Source organism: Lepidochelys kempii, chromosome 5, assembly GCF_965140265.1.
Source record: "Lepidochelys kempii isolate rLepKem1 chromosome 5, rLepKem1.hap2, whole genome shotgun sequence".
Lineage (NCBI taxonomy): Eukaryota > Metazoa > Chordata > Testudines > Cheloniidae > Lepidochelys > Lepidochelys kempii.
In genome coordinates, this window is record NC_133260.1 from 25,539,554 (window position 1) to 25,554,516 (window position 14,963).

Sequence of the window (14,963 nt, forward strand, 5' to 3'; positions counted from 1 at the left end):
CACGGTGATCCCTTCCAACCACAACCATGGTATGTTTGGGAAAGCGTGGTTGTGTGACCCAGATTTCACCAAACGGGGGAAGATTACTTGTTGAATTGTTTGTGGTTTAAGGATTAGCACCAAAAACTTCCTCTGTTTCCCCTAGGTGATCTTATGCAATATCACTCTCCTGAGGGTAACTGAGGTGGCAAGGGAGCAGATGCTGCAAACGTCTGGGTACAGACCTGGTCCTTATGCTGCAATGCTGTGTGCTGCAGTGATGCCAGCAGAGTTAATACTGGAGTGGTGTGGGAAAGTGTCCTACCGTGGTGGACAAAATAAGGCAGCCTTTACCAGAAACCTTCTGCAAAGGATTGCAGAGTACCTTCATGAAAGCTTCCTAGAGATCTCTCTGGAGAATTCCCAGGCCATCCCCATGCACATAAGAGCACCCTCTGCGTACCTGGAATGGCCACCAATACCCACTACACATACTTTTTTGTTCAGATTAAACATAAAAAAATACAGCATGTAACCCCTACAGTTTGATTGGCAATGTGTACTCACCAGAGGTGCCTTCCCCAGCTCCACCACCAACTGGTCCTGTGAAGGGATGGGCTCCAGGGTTAAAAACAGTTCTTGGCTGTCGGGGAGAATGGATCCCCCGCTTGCCTGCTGTGCATTCTCCTCCTTCTCCTCCTCTTCCTCGTCAACAATGTCCTCCTCGTTGTTGCTCAAGGTCACACGGGGCTCCTGGGAGGTATCCACAGAGTGTTTTGGGGGTAGTGATGCCGTCGCTGCCGAGAATTGCATGCAGCTCCTCATAGAAGTAGCATGTCTGTGGGGCAGAACAAGAATGACTGCTCGCCTCCCTTGTCTTCTGGTACACTTGCCATAGCTCTTTTATTTTCATGCGGCACTGATCGGTGTCCCTGATGTAGCCCTTCTCCGCCATGCCTCGTGCAATCTTGGCATAGATGTCAGAATTTCTTCTGCTGGATCGGAGCTCTGCCTGCACAGACTCTTCTCCCCACTCAGCAGTAAGCTCCACCACCTCCTTTGTACTCCATGCTGGAGTGTGTTTGCGGCCTTGAGCCTCCATGATGAGCTGTGCTGGCGAGCTCTCCAAGCTGATCAAACAGGAAATGAAAATTCAAAAGTTCCTGGGGCTTTAAAAGGGAGCTTTAAAATTAGAATTACACAACGCAGTGTCTACACTATCCACATGTCGACCTGTGGATGGCGAATCAAGTGCTACACCTCTCATGAAGGCAGAGTATAAAAGTTGACTTTACAGGCTGCTTAAGTCAGTGGAAGGGACTCGGTAGTATAGACACATACATTATTAGAGCAACTTAATGCGGCTTATGTCAACCTAAATTTGTAGTGTAGACCAGGCCTAAGGCTTAAAAGAATGAGATTAAGCCCCCTTCTGTCTGCTGCCTAATACTTCTGACTTCTCCTTTCTACAAGGAAGACATTATTACTCATGATTTCAGTACACAGTAATTCCAGATGAAACCATTGCCAATCCTGGACATTGCTCATAACAACTGCTATGTGTACAACTATTTCTTGTAACTGCAAAATGAAAACATATTGTTGAAAGTTACAATGACAAACTGCAGTGACCATTAATTCTGCTACAAGTAGTTAGGCAAAAGTACTGTAAAAATATGGAAAGTGTTATTGAAATGATAGCTTTGCAAGATACTATGGACAATATTTCAAAAATGGGTTCCTAAAGTCAGGCTTCTAAATCCATATTTAAGCATTTTAAGAAGTGGCTTAATTTTAAAAAGTACTGAGTAGCCAGCAGCTCCTCACCCGGAGCTTCAGGATGCTCATCAGGTTTGAAAAGTGTGGATGTCTAAATATGGAGCTAAGGTGGGGTCTTCAAAGCACCTCATGACCTAGGTGACTTGCAATGCTCCTAAGTCACTTGAACACTCTTGAAACGCCCACCCTCAGACTTAAGAGCCTAACTTTAAAAGCCCAGTTAAGAAAATCCTGGCCTATAATAACCTAAAATATAGGTGAGAAATTAGAAGTTTATACATTAGGAAATGCAAAGTTATAGTTCCCTTAGCACCTGTAACTCAGTCCCCTGTCTACATGTACAGAGCTTCCCTGTGTCATTTAGGGCACAGCGAGGTGAGTGGTATGGAATGGCAAAGGATGATGCCTGTGGGAGAAAGAAGGCAAGACACTGAGGAACACGGATGACTACTAATCTTTTACATTTGAGCTTGTTGTAGACAGACATGGCTCATGATCACAGGATCACAATTCTACAGAATATAGATCAGCGTGTGCAGCATTACAGGGGTGGCAATTTCATCATACACCCATGTCTTCTCGTGTTTAGCAGATTCTGTAGAATCAGCCTTTGAGCTAAAATTTCTCATGCTTCTTCTTAGCACAGAGGTGAGAGCTGGGGAAAGTTTGGTAAATTCTGTGCAACATGAAACTCAACTGGAAAAAATGTAAAAAGGAGAAAATATGCAAATGATAAAGGAAGTTGCTGGTGTGGACATATTTGGATCTTGCAACACAACAGAATTTACTGGGGCAGGGGTGAGGACAGGGGAACTATTGTTTAATATGGGGAATGCCTGAGCTCTACTAGAATATGTTAGGCGTTGCTTGTGCAAGTGGGACTATCAAGGTTCCTCCCCCACTCTGAACTCTAGGGTACAGATGTGGGGACCTGCATGAAAAACCTCCTAAGCTTATCTTTACCAGCTTAGGTCAAAACTTCCCCAAGGTACAAAATATTCCACCCGTTGTCCTTGGACTGGCCGCTACCACCACCAAACTAATACTGGTTACTGGGGAAGAGCTGTTTGGACGCATCCTTCCCCCCAAAATACTTCCCAAAACCTTGCACCCCACTTCCTGGACAAGGTTTGGTAAAAAGCCTCACCAATTTGCCTAGGTGACCACAGACCCAAATCCTTGGATCTGAGAACAATGAAAAAGCATTCAGTTTTCTTACAAGAAGACTTTTAATAAAAATAGAAGTAAATAGAAATAAAGAAATCCCCCCTGTAAAATCAGGATGATAGATATCTTGCAGGGTAATTAGATTAAAAAACATAGAGAACCCCTCTAGGCAAAACCTTAAGTTACAAAAAAGATACACAGACAGAAATAGTTATTCTATTCAGCACAATTCTTTTCTCAGCCATTTAAAGAAATCATAATCTAACACATACCTAGCTAGATTACTTACTAAAAGTTCTAAGACTCCATTCCTGGTCTATCCCCGGCAAAAGCAGCGTACCGACAGACACAGACCCTTTGTTTCTCTCCCTCCTCCCAGCTTTTGAAAGTATCTTGTCTCCTCATTGGTCATTTTGGTCAGGTGCCAGCGAGGTTACCTTTAGCTTCTTAACCCTTTACAGGTGAGAGGAGCTTTCCCCTGGCCAGGAAGGATTTCAAAGGGGTTTACCCTTCCCTTTATATTTATGACAGGGACCATATAGGTTACAGCCACATTACAAAGCCATGACATAAACCTGTAATGACACAAATACACCCTTTCCCCTCCCTACCCCCCGCACTTCTCTTTGGGTTAGCTTGTAACATAACAATCTGCCCTGAGGAAGGAGTAGACTGCACCTGATGGGACCAGGGAACAAAACGGTGGTACTGAGTTACAGTTCATTCCCTGGCTGCTCCCATTCTCCAAGAGAGAAGTAATCTGCTACTGGTCTACAGCAGGTGCAGACTACTTCCCGCTCAGTGCTGGCTCAGTGTCACTGGCCAGTGTGCTTGTGGAGACAGAGCTAAGGCTCTGCCCAGCCCTCACCTCTGCTTGTGTATCGGTGACAGACCCCAGACGTCAGCTTATCAGCCATCAGGGTTTTGGATCCAGCCCACGGGATTGCCCCCCATGGTGCCGCAGGCCCTGCACCACTCTCAGAAGTGGCTGGCACCACATCCCTGCGGCCTGGGGCGGGGGGGTGGGGGTGCAAAGGGCTCTGTGCATTGCCCTTGGCTCCAGGCAACACCCCCTGCAGCTCCCATTGGCTGGGAACGGGGAACCATGGCCAATGGGAGCTTCGGGGGCAATACCTGGAGGAGTGGCAAGAGCAGTGTGCGGAGGCCTGTGCCTCCACCTTCCCCCAAGGGCTGCACAGGGATGTGGTACCGGACGCTTCCCAGAGCAGTGTGGGTGGGGTCAGGGCAGGCATGCAGGGAGCCTGCCCTGGCCCTGGTGCACACCACTATCACCCTGGAGTCGCTTTAGGTAAGCGGCGCCGGGCTGGAGCCTGAACCCCTTCTGCACCCAACCCCCTAACTTCCTGTCTACACCTTGCACCCCTCCTGTACCCCAACTCCCTACCCTGAGCCCCCTGCTGCACCCTGCACCCCATGTTCCCCAACTCCCTGCCCTGAGCCCCCTGTCACACCCCACACCCCTCCTGCACCCCAAACCCCTGTCCTGAGCTCCCTCCCGCAATCCACACCCCTCCTGCTCCCCAACCCCCTTCCCATAGCTCACTCATACATCCCGGGCCCTTCCTCCACCCCAATCCCTTGCCCTAAGCCCGTTCCTGCACACCGCACCCCCTCCCACTCCCCAAACCCCTGCCCTGGCCAGGCATACAATTTCCCCACCCAGATGTGGCCCTTGGCCCAAAAAGTTTGCCCACCCCTGCTCTAAGTGGTCTTGGTGCCAGTAGATGGGACAGAACACCATACCCCAAAGGTGTGTGGGTTACACTTGCTCACTCCATGCCTCCCTATTTGGGAAGGGGAGTAGCAGCTCCCTAGAGTCTGCTCTCCACCCCAATGTGTTGGTAGCCATGTAGGACGTCAGGGGGCACTATCTGCCTCCTCCCTCCCTTGCACAGAAATTAGGGAAAGAAAAAAACATTGCTTTTTGTCTTCCTTTTCGGACATCCATCTTTGAATTTTCCTTGCCTGTTTTCCCAGCTGACTCTCACGCTGCAATGAACATGGTCATTTCAACAACTCAGCATCTGCTGCAGTTTGTCTGGCTTTTTTCTTGTTGGCTGCTCACTTTTTGTATATTATTTCCTTACTCTCTTCTTTCTCAAGCTAAGGTAACACGGTGCAGGTTACTAGAACATTATGGTTGCCAATAGAAATGCAGAGCCATAACTACTGCAGAAACTGTAACTTGGCCACACTGACAAAGCTGTGTGCATGCAGTCTTTGCTGTGAAAAGTGAAGCCAGGTGAAACGTGCCCATTCTCAGGTTTTGTTACAAACTGTCTCCAACTCAGACCAAGGTCACCAAAGGTTTGGCCAAGTGCCACAAGCAGTCTGAGCCAACTTGTGCTTATTGTTTTGCATCAACATTGCTCCATTGTTTCAAATGAACCATGCCCCAGATTTGAATGACCTGGATCAGTTTATGGGTATGCTTCGAGATTACCCCTTCATTTGAATTTGAAATTTAAAGCAAAACTCGGGGCGCTCAAACCACCATAGATCAAAAGTAAAGATAATAAATATTCTTTTCACAAGAAACTCACTGATATTCACAGCTCCAAGTAATAAATCATTGAACAGCATGTGCAGTATTAAAGGATTCTCTGCCTGATCCTCCTGAAGGTACCTGGGCTAGAGGGAAGCAAAAGTACCTTTCCTGTGTAAAGACAAGGAACAACTGCAGTCTCCATGCCTAGGGGAGAACAAAAACTGCTCCCTTCACATGGCCCTGTGGATGCAATTTGTGCCAGACAGGATGGGGAGGGGCTGGGGCCGCTGGAGAACAAGAGAAGCAGCTTACATTGTAAGGAGAGTGATCCCTTTAGATAAGCTATTACCAGCAGGAGAGTGGGGCTTGGGGAGAGAAAACCTTTTGTAGTGGTAAACACCCATTTTTTCATGCTTTGTATGAATAAGAACATCTTCTGTATTTTCCACAGTATGCATCCAATGAAGTGAGCTGTAGCTCACGAAAGCTTATGCTCAAATAAATTGGTTAGTCTCTAAGGTGCCACAAATACTCCTTTTCTTTTTGCGAATACAGACTAATATGGCTGAAACCTCTCATAAAAAAACAACCTTCCACATAAACTTCCTCGTGGCTGGACTTTACAAAAACTAGACAAGCCATTTACAACACACACTTTGCTTCTCTACAAAAGAAAAAGGACACTAAACTATCTAAACTACTACATGCCACAAGGGGCCACAACAGTGGTTCCCTTAACCCACCCAGCAATATTGTTAATCTATCCAACTATACTCTTAGCCCAGCAGAAGAATCTGTCCTATCTCGGGGCCTCTCCTTCTGCCCCTGCACCCCCACAAACATGATACAGTTCTGTGGTGACCTGGAATCCTATTTTTGACATCTCCGACTCAAGGAATATTTCCAACACACCTCTGAACAACATACTAACCCACAGAAAACTTCCTACCAAGACTACAAAAAGAAGGATTCAGGACTCCTCCTGAAGGTCAAAACAACAGACTGGACTTCTACATAGAGTGCTTCCGCCAACATGCATGGGCGGAAATTCTGGAAAAGCAGCATCACTTGCCCCATAACCTCAGCCGTGCAGAACACAATGCCATCCACAGCCTCAGAAACAATTCTGACATCATAATCAAAAAGGCTGACAAAGGAGGTGCTGTTGTCATCATGAATAGGTCAGAATATGAACAAGAGGCTGCTAGGCAGCTCTCCAACACCACTTTCTACAAGCCATTACCCTCTGATCCCACTGAGGGTTACCAAAAGAAACTACACCATTTGCTCAAGAAACTCCCTGAAAAAGCACAAGAACAAATCTGCACAGACACACTCCTGGAACCCCGACCTGGGGTATTCTATCTGCTACCCTAGATCCATAAACCTGGAAATCCTGGATGCCCCATCATCTCAGGCATTGTCACCCTGACAGCAGGATTGTCTGGCTATGTAGACTCCCTCCTCAGGCCCTATGCTACCAGCACTCCCAGCTATCTTCGAGACACCACTGACTTCCTGAGGAAACTACAATCCATCTTGACCTTCCTGAAAACACCCATCCTAGCCACTGTGGTTGTAGAAGCCCTCTACACCAACATTCCACACAAAGATGGACTACGAGTCGTCAGGAACAGTATCCCCGGTAATGTCACGGTAAACCTGGTGGCTGAACTTTGTGACTTTGTCCTCACCCATAACTATTTCACATTTGGGGACAATGTATACGTTCAAATCAGCGGCACTGCTATGGGTACCCGCATGGCCCCACAGTATGCCAACATTTTTATGGCTGACTTAGAACAACGCTTCCTCAGCTCTCGTCCCCTAATGCCCCTACTCTACTTGCGCTATATTGATGACATCTTCATCATCTGGACCCACGGAAAAGAAGCCCTTGAGGAATTCCACCATGATTTCAACAATTTCCATCCCACCATCAACCTCAGCCTGGACCAGTCCACACAAGAGATCCACTTCCTGGACACTATGGTGCTAATAAGCGATGGTCACATAAACACCACCCTATACCGGAAACCTACTGACCGCTATTCCTACCTACATGCCTCCAGCTTTCACCCAGACCACACCACATGATCCATTGTCTACAGCCAAGCTCTGCAATACAACCGCATTTGCTCCAACCCCTCAGACAGAGACAAACACCTACAAGATCTCTATCAACCATTCTTACAACTACAGTACCCACCTGCTGAAGTGAAGAAACAGATTGACAGAGCCAGAAGAGTACCCAGAAGTCACCTACTACAGGACAGGCCCAACAAAGAAAACAACAGAACGCCACTAGCCATCACCTTCAGCCCCCAACTAAAATCTCTCCAACGCATCATCAAGGATCTACAATCTATCCTGAAGGATGACCCATCACTCTCACAGATCTTGGGAGACAGGCCAGTCCTTGCTTACAGACAGCCCCCCAACCTGAAGCAAATACTCACCAGCAACCACACACCACACAACAAAACCACTAACCCAGGAACCTATCCTTGCAACAAAGCCTGTTGCCAACTGTGTCCACATATCTATTCAGGGGACACCATTATAGGGCCTAATCACATCAGCCACACTATCAGAGGCTCGTTCACCTGCACATCTACCAATGTGATATATGCCATCATGTGCCAGCAATGCCCCTCTGCCATGTACATTGGTCAAACTGGACAGTCTCTACGTAAAAGAATAAATGGACACAAATCAGATGTCAAGAATTATAACATTCAAAAACCAGTTGGCGAACACTTCAATCTCTCTGGTCACTCAATTACAGACCTAAAAGTTGCAGTTGCAATTCTTCAACAAAAAAACTTCAAAAACAGACTCCAACGAGAGACTGCTGAATTGGAATTAATTTGCAAACTGGATACAATTAATTTAGGCTTGAATAGAGACTGGGAGTGGATGGGTCATTACACAAAGTAAAACTATTTCCCCATGTTTATTCCCCTCCACTCCACTGTTCCTCACACGTTCTTGTCAACTGCTGGAAATGGCCCACCTTGATTGTCATTACAAAAGATTCCCCCCCACCCCGGCTCTCCTGCTGGTAATAGCTCATCTTAAGTGATCACACTCGTTACAGTGTGTCTGGTAACACCCATTGTTTCATGTTCTCTATATACATAAATCTCCCCACTCTATTTTCCACTGAATGCAGCCGATGAAGTAGGCTGTAGCTCTCGAAAGCTTATGCGCAAATACATTTGTTAGTCTCTAAGGTGCCACAAGTCCTCCTTTTCTTTTTGCGAATACAGACTAACACGGCTGCTACTCTGAAACCTGAACTAAAGTGTAAACCCTGTATATGATGGAAACCACTTCAAGCCAGGGGGTGCATCAGTCTCCCCCAGCCCCAGTACCCCTAGTTCCAGCACCTATGCACACAGGCCCAAATACAAACCCACAACACACACCCCACTGAGTTCATTTGTCCTTCCTTTTCCATAGGTAATTTGTTCTTTCGCATTTGATTCCACTTTGCACAGAATTTACCAAACTGTCTCAAAAGAATCAGCATTACTCTATGAGAAAGCAAAACGAACTTTAGCCAAATGATGATTCTGCAAAAACATGAGATAATAATGATAGTGCCACTTCAACCATAACAGTATTATTGCAGGTTACGCTGATGCACATGCTAGGAAGTATTGTGTAAACCAATTGCAGCATGATTATGAGAAACATACAAACAAACTGAAACTGGACAGATGAATAGCAACTCAACCCTTTTGACACCCTCTTTGTTTCTCCATTAAGAAATGCCATACTTTTTTCCATCCCCTGCCCCTCCATGCTTGGATTGCTTTCCTTACTCTGGCTCACCAAGTCACTATCCTCTAGTCATTGACACCCCAGTTTAGCAAAGCATTTAAGCCTATTCTGAATTTTAACCCTGCTCATGTTGTTGAGCGGGGACTTGGACTTGGATGCTGCTGAGTTTCAATGCTCCCTTTCTGCCAGTATGGTCCATTGGTTGCTGTTGCAGCCAGCACAATTTTGAGTAGCCGTAAGGTGTCTTCAAATTGTGCCAGGGCCAAACTGGCCCCCTGGATGGGTCCATTACTGGGAGCTAAAGGAATTGGTACAACTGAGGAACGAGCTCAATAAGTTTAGAAAACTAAGGTGTTTACGAAAGTGGCAAGTTTAAGGCAAACTCCCTGCAGCTTGGAACCAAAATGTCCTGCTGACCCAATTAGCATCCCTCTGTGGAAAGGGTCCAGTCTGTGGTGGGATCTCAGGGGTGATAACACAGAGTATACTTGGAGATTAGATCTGGGATTAATGGCAGATGGTGGATATGTGGGACTGGAGCACAACAGAGATAGAGGCAAATTCTGGCACTGACTCCCTCTTTTTTGCATTAGACTCAACCTCTTTTCCTCAGTTTCCCCATCTGTAAAGGGAGAAAAATAGAAGGGTTAATGAATTATCTAAAGCATTTTGAGGAATACAAGTGCTAATACTAGGTGGATGGGATATGTCATTAGGAATCTGATTCTGTAATTTATTAGGGACAAACCCTGTCCACCACCATGGACACAGAAGATCCAGGAAATTGCAGAAGTAATGTGGGTCTCCTGCTTCAAGGGCAGCATGCAAAAAGCCCATGCAGGGGGAACAGAGATACAACAGCTTAAACCTCTTGCATAGCAGGATATGTGAGCTTCAAGGACTACTGCAGTCTTTGGGCAACATTGCCATCCCATGAACTAATTGCCATCCCATGAACTAATAGGGTGGGGGCTATCCCCTAATCCCCGTGGAAGCACCCCTTTTAAGTCAGCCCATTTAATCAGGTTATACATAAGGACCTGGATTCCTCCCTTAGCTAGGAGAATTATGGGGCCTGAAATGGTTGCCATTGTCCCTTTAAGAATATTGTTAAATGCTGCTGTGATAAACTGAATGCTGCTTCTGTAATTCCAATCCACAGAAAAGTGACAGACACAGAAAATAGGGAGTGAAGAGGAAAAAAAGAACCACAAAAAGGAAAACATTGAATTTCAGAAGAAAAGACTTCAAGCTACCCAATCATCGTATGCATAGAGTCCCACACTCTGATAACTTGCTTTGGCATTCCATTGGTGAATTATACACCCCCCGCCCCAACCTCAGTGAGATTTTAGGATCCCCACAATGCTTTCTGTTTGTTACACAAGCAATTCCTTCCTGTTTCTTATTATTAGCCCTAGCAGTGGTTCAGCCAGTTATGTGACTAACCACAGCCAGTGTTGCTATGGTCTGCTCTCACACTCCAGTCTGCAGGACCATTCACTGTACCATGTGGGCAGATACAGGTGTCAGATACTTAACTGTGATCCCAGGTTTGATTTATACCAGTGTCTACACTTACCAGGAATCAACTCTGTGGTGATCTATGCACCAGGGATCAATTTAGCGGGTCTAGTGAAGATCCACTAAATCAATCGCATATCACTCTCCCATCAACTCTGGTACTCCAGCAGAATGAGAAGCAGAAGGCAAGTCAACAGGAGAGTTTCTCCCACTGACCCAGTGCGGTATAGTTATTCGCATAGCTGGAATTGCATAACTTAGGTCAACTTACCCTCCTAGTGTAGACAAGGCTTAATAAAGGCTCTCTAGTGAACCAAGCCTTCTGGTGACTTTCCTAATGTTGTACAATAGAATCCAGTTTTTACGCTTTTTCAGCAGCCCCTAAATGAGCTTTTTTCCATGGAGAGAAAATAGTACCATTTCCAATAGTCCTATTCCGGGCTGAAGGTGGAGATTTTTGGTGAACCGTTCATTTATTTTAGATTTAGCTGTTGTGACATTTTTTCTTTCCCCCTTTTAAATGCTGAATGAATTATCAAGGAAATACTTTTAGATTTTTTGACACAGACAAATCCTAATCTTTTTCTGAAATGGGGAGCTAATGTTATGCAGCTTGATTTATCATCTGTTTCAGCCAAAATGGATATTAATCTGCTAAAAAAATATACAGAAAAAAATAGGGAATGAGGAAGAAACTTCTCCTATGGGCAGGCAATATCATAGTGGTCCACTTTGGGGCTTTTTGCTCTGTCCTTGGGAGCATCTAGACCAGTTGGACGACTGGATTGACCGATGGCAATTATGTGTTCTTCTGTAATTAACCTCATATTCATGTATCTATTTTTTCTTTCTGCTTTACAAAGCAAAATGAATGGGGTGAAGAAATTTGATTTGTTTTCACTGTGAATATGGTTTAGGGCTGTCTTTATGCCCACTCTTTTGTTTATTGTTAGGGATGATTTCTTTAAGATTAATCACATTTATTTTCCTGTGGTTTTCTTGCCTAAGGTATTTTACATTTAGTGACACCTCCAATATCTAAGATCATGAAGTTCTCATCCGCTCAAATCACATCTGTGTTATTTAAATTATATACATTTTTACACATATATATGATATTGTCTACTTACAATTTGGTATTTTCACTTATGACCTTTTAACTTTATTTTTCTCTATTTTTAACAATTATTTTCCTTTTCTTCCAATTCTTAGAATTTTCACCAGGGAAGAGTTATTTAAACACTGAATGATTTTTCTTTATTTATTCTCCTTTAATTGTGACCTTTCCTGTAATTTTTATGTATTTCTCATTTGCAATATTTTAAAATATTTTCAAAAAAAATTTTTTGGAAATTTTAACACAGTTTAGCTTGGCTGACGAAACTGTATTCAACCCACATGACCTTAAGCAGTAAGCTGCGTCATCAAAAAATACCAGTGTGGCTATGCATTACAGAGGCGCTGAGTTCCTGGGTGGTGCTCAACCCCAGCTCCGCCACTTCCCCTCTCCCCCAGCGCTTCCTGCATGCCACTGGACAGCTGATCACCAGCATGTGGGAGGCGCTGGGGGAGACGGGGAGGAGCTGATCGGCGGGGCCCGCTGGTGAGCGGGACAGATGGGAAGGGAGAGGGAGGAGCTGACTATTTTTTCCCATGGGTGCTCCAGCCCTAGAGCACCCATGGAGTCAGTGCCTATGATGGGTTAGTTGTCCCCCTTGGTATGGGTTATCTTTCTCCCTATTAGCCAACAGTAAGAGTAAGGTACTTATGAGCCATGGTTTTAAATGAAACCAGGCATAGAAAGAGAGACAGAGTCAGTCAGGGGGATGGGTGAGACAGGCAAAATTCCCTTTGTGTTTTCTGATGTGAAAACTAACATAGCTGGATGGAGCTTTCCTCACCCATCTGCCTCTTGTCACTTGTCACTATCACACTTGTTCAGTGACAAGGGTTAATTTTTGAAGGATAATTATATTCATTTTTTGAGTGCTGACCTGTTTTACCGGCTTCCTGCACACTCAGTCCTCCCTCATGCCCAGCTACATGCTGCTGTCCCAATACAGCAGTGAGGGCCCACTCCAAGTGCCTCCATCCTCTTTTTAAAGGGACAGCTCTCACTTCTCTCCTTACATAATTTCTGTAGGCATTACCAAAAATGACAACAACAAACAAACAATAAGATAGTCAAACAACATTCACAATTATTATTAACCATCAACGATATGAACCAGTTTCTGATATTATCTGTTCCAGGCACCTGGCACTCTGGCAGCATCCGATTAGCATTACATCTTTGTATGTTATTTCTGCATCAATATTTCTTTTTCTGCTGGCCTTGTTCTATCAGATTTTTGTTCTGTAGGGTACAGAGGCTTTATTATTATTCTCTCTTAGGCAAGTTTCTTCCTTTTCATTTGGAATTTGAACTGGAGCCCAGCTAAACATAATGACTGTGATGATTAATTGTGTCCCAATATTTACAACCAGCTTTGGTCCTGTTGCCCAGGGCCTAGACCTTCAACTTTGACTTCTGACACAAAAGCAGGAGTCTGGTGACAGCATTGCAGAAGTCATCTGAAACATTGGCAAGTGGGAGTCCCAGCTGGAATGTTTCCCAGTGAAAATGAGGAAGTTGGAGGACTGTCTGGGAAGATGGCCAGCCACAGAAACAAAAGGGCTTTTCCATGTGAGTCAGCCTATGGCATTTTCATTTTGGACTGCTTGGTCTAACAAACAGATAGCCCAGGTGAGAGACAGATACATACTCTGTAAGGGAGAGCTCTTAAAATGACCAAAAGACCCTCGGCACCTTTGCTGTGGCACAGCTCTGAATAAGAGAAAGATTCACATGCTTTTCTCAAACAAGAAAATTATGCAACGACTTAGAGGTTTAAAATGATTGCTTTACTGATGCAGGCAGTGTTGCCAGCTCGTGTGATTTTTATCGAGAGTTTTGCAATATTTCATCTTTCCCTTAAAGCCCCAGTTCAGGTGAGCTCATGAGAATCTCAGGTTTTGGGGGGTTTTTGCCCCCAGAGTACATTTCTGTCCTGCTTAGCTGTAGAAAAGCAGGTTGAAAACATGAGCCCGACTGCATCCTGAAGATGCAGAAACCAAAGCGCAAAGAAAAAGAACCCAAAATGAATTATTTTAAAAAAAACGAACCCTGATTATTTTAAAGCCAATCTCATGATATTTTGGTGCTGGACTTCTGATTTTTATATGCTTTGGGTTGTCAATACTGCAGCATCCACCACCTCGCCCCCATCTTTTACAGCAATTTACCCGAGAAATGTTTTAGAGAATTTTACATATTTTTACTGGTACATTTTATCCCTCCATCTATATGATGCCAACCCTATAGGCCTTCGCGGGAAAGGACATTTAAAACTTTACAGATGAAAGGCTATTCCATGGCTAACTGTAAGTGTTACATGGAAAGCTGGGAAATTTCCTTTTTCAAAACTATGAAGCTCCTATTTCTATCTCTGCAGTGTCATGTGGTATTTGAACCTTAAACCTTGCACTGAATATTGCTCATCCTGCTCTTCAGGATAATGTATTCTTCTCGACGGCTTGTTCATGTCAATTCCAATCAGGTGTGTGCATGCCTGAAGGGAAGGCAGGGGCGCAGACCTCTTTTTAGGCTGGACTCGGTGGACTCGGCTGCCCACACCCTTTCCTCAGGAGTAGCCATGAGGAGGAGCTCACTGCTACAGATGTTCAAGTTGCCCCCGGAGCTGCAGCAAAGCCTGCAGGACCTACTGTTCGAAGGTGAGAGGTTATTTTCAGAGCAAACAGTCTCCAAGCTGCACAGTTTAAAAGACTCCCGGGCAACTATGAAATCGTTGGGCATGCACACTCCAGCAACCCAATGAAAACATTTCAAGCCCCAACTGCAACAGCAGTACCCATATCCTCCTTGGCCGAGGCAGGATTTTTATAGGGATACAGGCAGGAACGGCAGGTGCAAACCTTCCAGTCCCCATTCTGGGTAGAGCCAAGGCCTAACCAAATCTTCCTTAGGCTCTTAGCAGGCCTTTTCAAGATGCACCCGAGGACGGCGCACCTGCCATGATGCTGAATCCTTCCCCGTTTTATGAATCATCTATCCCACTTTTACCATGCTTGGTCCCAAATAATGTGAGACTGCTGGGTTCTTTGCATGGTAGAAGTGGGATGTTCTCTCCAGTTCTGCTCCTACCCTCCCTACCAA